The 6434-nt window shown below is 39.7% G+C and overlaps 1 non-coding gene across 1 annotated transcript; it reads right to left on the reverse strand.

Annotated features, from left to right (window-relative positions):
- Window positions 1-1556: 1556 nt before the first annotated feature.
- Window positions 1557-1629, reverse strand: Trnaa-cgc (transfer RNA alanine (anticodon CGC)). The gene has a single exon. It is a non-coding gene; the product is annotated as a tRNA-Ala (tRNA).
- Between the last annotated feature and the right edge of the window lie 4805 nt (window positions 1630-6434).

The raw sequence follows: 6434 nt of genomic DNA on the forward strand, positions 1-6434 counted from the left end.
AAATTCACATAATCCAAACGGTGTTATTATGGCAGTTTTTAATGCATCTTCACTTGGCATATAAATCTGATAATGATGCTGTAGTTGCCACCATAGTTGAGAGGGTGTTTTGCAACCAATTCTTTTCTCATAGATAACCTGATGCAGATATTGTTCAGGAGTCTTGACAAGTTGTTGAAAAAGTGTCATCCAAAGTGTATGAAAAGTCCAGTATATTCGGAACTGGGTACCAATGGGGTATCGTACATGTATTCATTGAAAGATAGTCACCACAGATTCTATAAGAACTGTCTTTATTTGTCACTAAGTGTATGGGTCAGGCTCTTGAACTCTCTGGTGGCTGAAAATATCCACCTGTAGTACCTCATCTGTGTTGTTTCTGGTGGCATGTAGTCTATCCAGTGCCAGGCACCATGCTTCATAAAGCACTGGCGGTCCAGGGGTGGTATTGATTCTATGAACAGTGTTGTGAATCACTCCACATTGTTTGGTTCACCCATATGGTGCTTGAGTGGTTGGTGTATCACTGGTGGGGGTAGCATACACACTGGGAGTGTTGTTAACTGTACTTATCTGAGCACACACTGATGTGCAAGTCACAATTTCTGAATTCTGTTGCTGTGGAGTCGGTGATGGGTGGTGCTGCTGCTGCTGGTTCTGCTGTTGCAGTTGCTGAACAACTGCCTTATTCTGCTGTGTAGATGATGCTGATGAAGGTGATGGATGCTGTAGTAATTGCTGCGGTCATTGTAACTGTGTGAGGTAATCTCATTTGTTGTTGAGGTCTGTCTCCAACAGACATAATTTTTCTCTCGAGACAGAGTTTTCAGTGAGCATAGAAACACTCTTTCTTTTAGCTTCCTTGTATTTCTTGATCATGTAGTTCTGCAGCACGCATTGTGTGTTGCGGAGGGTAGTAATCATTCTGCCTTCACATGGCTTCTTTGCTCATTGTGCTATAACAAATTGCCATGTAGCCCTATATCTACTCTCTGTTCCACAGTTTCGAAATTTTTGACCAAGAGGTCATTGATGGTGTGTAATTCTGCATCTGACATGTTGTGTGTTGATTTAAATAAATAAGCACTGTGGATCCAGTGTCAGTTAGGAAGTATCTGTTAGAGATGTAGTCCCACACCTAAAGCCTTTCATCTGCTCCTACTGGCTCAGTCAAACTGGTTTGGCTGTTGCTCCCAATTATAAGTGATTATACAGTCTGTTGTAATTTAGAGTGTTTGTTGTGAGACACTTCTGAAGTTTCAGGAAGTCACAGGGTTGTGAGCAGTTGCATGCGCTCTCACCAAAACAGGTATGGAACCAGCACCACTGTTTTCGTCCCATCTCAGCAACACATGAAGTGTTACCATCTGCTGAGTGTGTGGAGAGGAGGAGGATATTAGCGTTTTACGTCCCGTCGACAACGAGGTCATTAGAGACGGAGCGCAAGCTCGGGTGAGGAAAGGATGGGGAAGGAAATCGGCCGTGCCCTTTCAAAGGAACCATCCCGGCATTTGCCTGAAACGATTTAGGGAAATCACGGAAAACCTAAATCAGGATGGCCGGAGACGGGTTTGAACCGTCGTCCTCCGGAATGCGAGTCCAGTGTGCTAACCACTGCGCCACCTCGCTCGGTGGGAGTGTGTGGTCTCCCCAGCAGACTTTAGGTCAGTGTACTGTAGCCAGGGCTGTTGGCAGTGTTTGTGAGTGTTTGGGACCGTAACCCCATGCATCTGTTGAGAAACTTGTCTAGTTGGTAAATCTGCATGGGGAACACTACAGCTCCAGTCCTCCTTGTCGTTGTTGTAGAATAGCATAAATCATATTCCTTTGAGATCAATGCACATTGAATTAGTGGGGGTAGTCTGAGTAACCAGATTGACCAAAGAGTGCATCTAACTCGATGCTTGGAGAGACAGTCTCTTGCAGTTGCCACCATAGTTGAGAGGATGCTTTGCTACCAATTCTTTGCTTATAGATAACCTAATGTAGCTATAGTTCAGGAGTCTTGACAAGTCGTTGAAGTAGCACTGATTTTGCAGTATGAAGTTTTTTAGCAGCTGAAGCATAGATAATATTGCTGGTAACAAGAGCATAATTTGCAATATTATTTAATAAGATCACAAATTTGGCTTTGTAAAATGAGTCCAGCAATTTGAAACCATAATGCAGCATTCTCACATTGAAGAGCTAGTAGTATAGGAATGGCACCAGATCTTATCAGAACAGCACTGAAGTCTAGGTTACATTGTGAGGGCATGTTCAGTCCAAACTCATCACAAATTCATGGTGCAGATGCAAAATTTGAACACATCTCACAAGGCCCAGCCAACTGGACTGCATATTTTGTAATGAATGGATTCGACAGCGGTGGAAGTGACACAAAAGGATTGGGAAACATCCATGCATATTCATTACATTGGCCTGCACTTGTCACCTGAACTGAATGTTGTTGATAACTGGCACAAATTTGTTCTGGTGTAACCTTGCCAAGAAGGTCTGTACAGCATGAATGTTGGTCATGTCTTTGTCTACCATTTGCATAGTCAGTGAAATGATGCTTTGGCACAACAATTTCATGTTTCACTTATACTGTGTGTTGTGCAATGGACTTTTTTTGTCTTTTCACTGTGGAAGGGGTTGTTCTCAACTCCAGAAGTATTCCGAATAATGTTGTGGTACTCCGTTCATTGATGCATTTGTTTTCTTTATCACTTTGTGTGCACTTTAATTATACTCAAATTACCATGTGTATAGCAAACATGGAAGCAGCTAGACAATAGAATAAAAGACAAAGATAAAATATAAGAGACTTCAGCAAAGAACAGTGGTGCAGTGGTGTTATTAATTTAATAACTATAATCTCAGATGAAAGAGTTTTCAAACAGCAAAGGGGAAGTAGTCCAGTAATTAATTGAAGGGAAACAGCCATAATGCTGTCTAAATCAGAAATTGGAATGGCTGATCTACAGTGGCCATTAGTATTAAAACAACAGAGCATCAAGAAAGTGATATTTAACTGTTCTAGCAAAATGGGTGAAGCTGAATGCTATTTGCATGGCTTTCAAGATGGTGACAAGTGAATTTATTCATACAGGAGTTGTGCAGTTTCTAGCTGGAGAGCTTGTAGTGACACTGATGAAGGAAAAGCAGAACTACAAATGTTAGGTTTGGAGATACCCAGTATCTCATAGGAATCATCTGGGAGCATCCAATACACTAATAAGGGAGCTACCTGCTGAAGATGCTGTTTTCCTTCAAAAAGAATTTTTTAATGGTAAAATCAATTTCAAAATCCTTTTGAGCCACATTCCTGGCTCTGTACAAAGTCTAATACACATATGCAAGATGCTATGAAAGTTCGCATTAAATTGTTAGTAACATCCCAGTGTCTGGCAACTGGAACATGGCAATACATGTACAAACCTTACTAATGTATGTGGTGTCTTTTCTTTGAGACATGTCTAAACTAACAGACACCTTATTGATCCAGCAGCCATAGAAATACTATTCAAAGGTTTTCAATTATGTTAGCTGCATTTGGGCATCAAAATGAAACTATCGTAACAGGTAAAAACTTGTGCCAACCAGAAATGAAATCCTGTTTTCCCGCTTAACATGAGCAGTCATCATCACTACCTCAGCCAACCGAGCACACTTTCTATTTGACCCAAATTCTCAGCCTATTATACACTTCTAGCATAACTTATGGACCCCTTACTCTCCATTTTGGAATTCCTGCAAAAGATTGGGCTTGGTGTCCATCCACACTGAAAGAATGGATGTTGAGGCCCAAATGTAGCTGATGTCACTGAAAGCCTTTGAAGAGCCTAAAGAATTTATTGGTAGTTGACTTCTCCCACTCCACTGATGAATTTCTTAGTGGAACCAGTTGATGTGTATATGTTACGAATAATATCTAATAATGCAGTTATTAATGCAATCTGACTTCCTTACAAATTCAGTGCAATAATGCGCTCATTGTAACCAAGTGTTTTATGATTTTTTCAATCAATGATGCATGGCTACAATAGCCTACAAAATGTCATATGTTCCTCAGTGTATTGAACATTTACATTTTTTATAAACAAATTTGTTATTACTTTTAAAATGAAAACATGTTTAAGATTTTTTTGACTTATTCCACACCCCTGAGGACCATTTCACTTGGGATCTGTGGCAGATACATTATCATTTTATTTATATTTATTTATTTATTTATGATATGAATATAATAGAGGGAAACATTTCACGTGGTAAAAATATATCTAAAAAGAAAGATGATGAGACTTACCAAACAAAAGCGCTGGCAGGTCGATAGACACACAAACAAACACAAACATACACACAAAATTCTAGCTTTCGCAACCAACGGTTGCCTCGTCAGGAAAGAGGGAAGGAGAGGGAAAGACAAAAGGATTTGGGTTTTAAGGGAGAGGGTAGGGAGTCATTCCAATCCCGGGAGCGGAAAGACTTACCTTAGGGGGAAAAAAGGACAGGTATACACTCGCACACACACACATATCCATCCGCATATACACAGACACAAGCAGACATTCCACTACCTGCTTGTGTCTGTGTATATGTGGATGGATATGTGTGTGTGTGTGCGAGTGTATACCTGTCCTTTTTTCCCCCTAAGGTAAGTCTTTCCGCTCCCGGGATTGGAATGACTCCCTACCCTCTCCCTTAAAACCCAAATCCTTTTGTCTTTCCCTCTCCTTCCCTCTTTCCTGACGAGGCAACCGTTGGTTGCGAAAGCTAGAATTTTGTGTGTATGTTTGTGTTTGTTTGTGTGTCTATCGACCTGCCAGCGCTTTTGTTTGGTAAGTCTCATCATCTTTCTTTTTAGATATATTTATTTATTTAATTGTTTGTTTATTTATTGTAAATTGTTACTGTGTATTCTCAAATTTATTGTGTGTTCTACATCCTGGAGGATCTCCTCATTATGGATCTGTTGGAACAACAAATACATCTAATCTCTAATCTATTGCTTTCTGATAGGCGCTATTTCTTAATTTTATGCTATTTAGAACATTGAAGAAACAGTCAACAAAACAAAACTGTTCACATGGAAAATGGATAAGTCCCACATCGGGCATTTTCAGTGTGTACTCTGATGTCACAAACAGTGCCAGAACCAATTGCAAATAGTTTGCGAGCATCCAGAAAAATTTGCCTCATTCTTCAGATGAACATTGTTCAAAAAATGGGCCTGTTGTCTCCCTGAGGTATCAATCCTTTTCTCAAGCCTGACCCTTGAAGCCAGGCAATAACCCTTATATCTCACCATCATTTTACCACTTCTGGCTTCAGCGACATTGTATGCTGCCTCTGACTGCCACTTCATATGCACTGGAATGATCACAACAGACAGCTGCAAAGACATTATCTTTCATGGCCATTATGTGCTGAGACATTCTGGCAGTAAATGACTGTTTCTCATATACTTGTCTGTCATGCAGTGTGTTATTATGTTCGGTATACCTTGCCTATATTTGTATTATGCTTGCAGCACATCAACAAATAATACAACATGAAAAGCAAAAGTATCATGGGGACATGAACCATAACTATTGAAGTTGAATTTCAGAATGCCAAATGCTGTCACACAGCTACCATGTAATTATACTGACTTGCTCTTATTTGTTATTCAGGCCATAAGCACCTCAGTGTTTCAAATAGATAATAGTAAGTGTTTTATATATATAAAACAATGTGTGGTAATTACATGAAATCACAGAAAACCAAAATAGTATAATAAGTAAAACTGTTACTATAAGAAGGCAACAAATATGCTGCTAAAAGTGTATTACATATGGTGCAGCTGCTCTTGCCAGTGCGTGTTGTGTTACCAATGGTGGGAGCTGAAGACAACTGAAGGTACTTGAGCTTGTCAATTCATGCGAACAATTTTTGTTTTGTGAACTTGACATTCCAACGCAAGGTTTTTGTCTCAGCAGTTCTGCTTTGTTTTTATTTTTAGAGTTAGTCAAGGTTCTGATAAGTCAGTGATGCTGTAAATATAGCATTTCCTTTACCAGTATGGTACATAAGTTTTGTTAACCAAACTTTGTATTACTGTGCAGAATGGCCATTACTTAGTGATAGGATCAATATGAACACTGTTGTATTTAAATGTGATTTTAATGATTATCTAGAGTAGCTTTATATATCTAAAGTCACAAGTAAATTTCCACTTTTTATTATTTTATTTTATTTTACTTATATGTCAAGTTCCATAGGACCAAATGGAGGAGCGCCGGCCAGAGTGGCCAAGCGGTTAAAGGCGCTACAGTCTGGAACCGCGCAAATGCTACGGTCGCAGGTTCGAATCCTGCCTCGGGCATGGATGTGTGTGATGTCCTTAGGTTAGTTAGGTTTAAGTGGTTCTAAGTTCTAGGGGACTGATGACCTTAGAAGTTAAGTCCCAT

This window comes from Schistocerca cancellata, chromosome 7 (assembly GCF_023864275.1).
Source record: "Schistocerca cancellata isolate TAMUIC-IGC-003103 chromosome 7, iqSchCanc2.1, whole genome shotgun sequence".
Classification (NCBI taxonomy): Eukaryota; Metazoa; Arthropoda; class Insecta; order Orthoptera; family Acrididae; genus Schistocerca; species Schistocerca cancellata.